Source organism: Felis catus, chromosome A1, assembly GCF_018350175.1.
Source record: "Felis catus isolate Fca126 chromosome A1, F.catus_Fca126_mat1.0, whole genome shotgun sequence".
NCBI lineage: Eukaryota > Metazoa > Chordata > Mammalia > Carnivora > Felidae > Felis > Felis catus.
Genome location: NC_058368.1, coordinates 187,678,391 through 187,679,796, shown reverse-complemented (window position 1 = coordinate 187,679,796; position 1,406 = coordinate 187,678,391). Strand labels below are relative to the sequence as shown.

Below are 1,406 nucleotides of genomic sequence, written 5' to 3'. Positions count from 1 at the left end.
ACTCACTACAAACACATTAAAAAATTTTTTTAGAAACTTTGTGGTACATCTTTGTTGAGGATTTTTAAAACCACAGCAGGCAAAAATTAAAAAATAAAATAAAATGAAATAAAATAAAATAAAATAAAATAAAATAAAATAAAATAAAATAAAATAAAATAGGGGCACCTGGGTGGCTCAGTTGGTTGAGCGTCCAACTTCGGCTCAGGTCATAATCTCACAGTTTGTGGGTTCGAGCCCCATGTTGGGCTCTGTGCTGACAGCTCAGAGCCTGGAGCCTGCTTCAGATTCTGTGTCTTCCTCCCTCGGCACCTCCCCCACTTGTGCTCTGTCTCTGTCTCTCAAAAATAAATAAACATGAAAAAAATTAAAAAAAAAATACAGTAGGCGAGGGGTGCCTGGGTAGCTTAGTAGGTAAAGCATCTGACTCTTGATTTGGGTTCAGGTCATGATCTCATGGTTTGTGGAATCGAGTCCCAAGTCAGGCTCTGTGCCGACCGTGTAGAACCTGCTTGGGATTCTCTCCCTCTCCCTCTCTCTCTCTCTGTTCCTCCCCTACTCGTGCTTTTTCTCAAAATAAATAAAAATTTAAAAAATCTGTACAGGGCGCCTGGGTGGCGCAGTCGGTTAAGCGTCCGACTTCAGCCAGGTCACGATCTCGCGGTCCGTGAGTTCGAGCCCCGCGTCGGGCTCTGGGCTGATGGCTCGGAGCCTGGAGCCTGTTTCCGATTCTGTGTCTCCCTCTCTCTCTGCCCCTCCCCCGTCCATGCTCTGTCTCTCTCTGTCCCAAAAATAAATAAACGTTGAAAAAAAATTAAAAAAAAAAATCTGTACATAACATGCGAGTGCTTGCTTTGGCAGCACATATACTAAAATAGGAACAATGCAGAGAAGATTAGCATGGCCCTGTGTAAAGATGATACGTAAAAATATAACATGAAAGGTTGACAAATATATGTTTGGGACAAATATATGTTTGGTGTTGTTGGGAATATAATCCGATCTTACTAAAAGATTGTCTTACTAAAATTTTTTAATATATCATTTGATCTAATTATTCCACTTCTGAAATTTCATTTTATTTTATTTTTTAATTAAATTTTTTAACATTTATTTATTTTTGAGAGACAGAGACAGAGCACGAGTGGGGGAGGGACAGAGAGAGAGGGAGACACAGAATCTGAAGCAGGTTCCAGGCTCTGAGCTGTCAGCAGAGGCCAACGTGGGGCCTGAACCCACGAACTGTGAGATCAAGACCTGAGCCAAAGTCGATGCTTAACCAGCTGAGCCACCCAGGCTCCCCTTTAATTATTTTTAAGCTTATTTATTTATTTTGAGAGAGAGAGACAGAGTGTGAGCGGGGAGGGGCAGAGAGAGAGGGAGACAGAGAACCCCAAGCAGGCTCC

The 1,406-nt window shown here is 42.1% G+C and overlaps 1 non-coding gene across 1 annotated transcript; it reads left to right on the top strand.

Moving 5' to 3' along the window:
- The first annotated feature begins 845 nt into the window (after nt 1-845).
- Nucleotides 846-957, top strand: LOC111556849. The gene has a single exon (XR_002736569.2). It is a non-coding gene; the product is annotated as a U6 spliceosomal RNA (small nuclear RNA).
- The last annotated feature ends 449 nt before the right edge of the window (nt 958-1,406 follow it).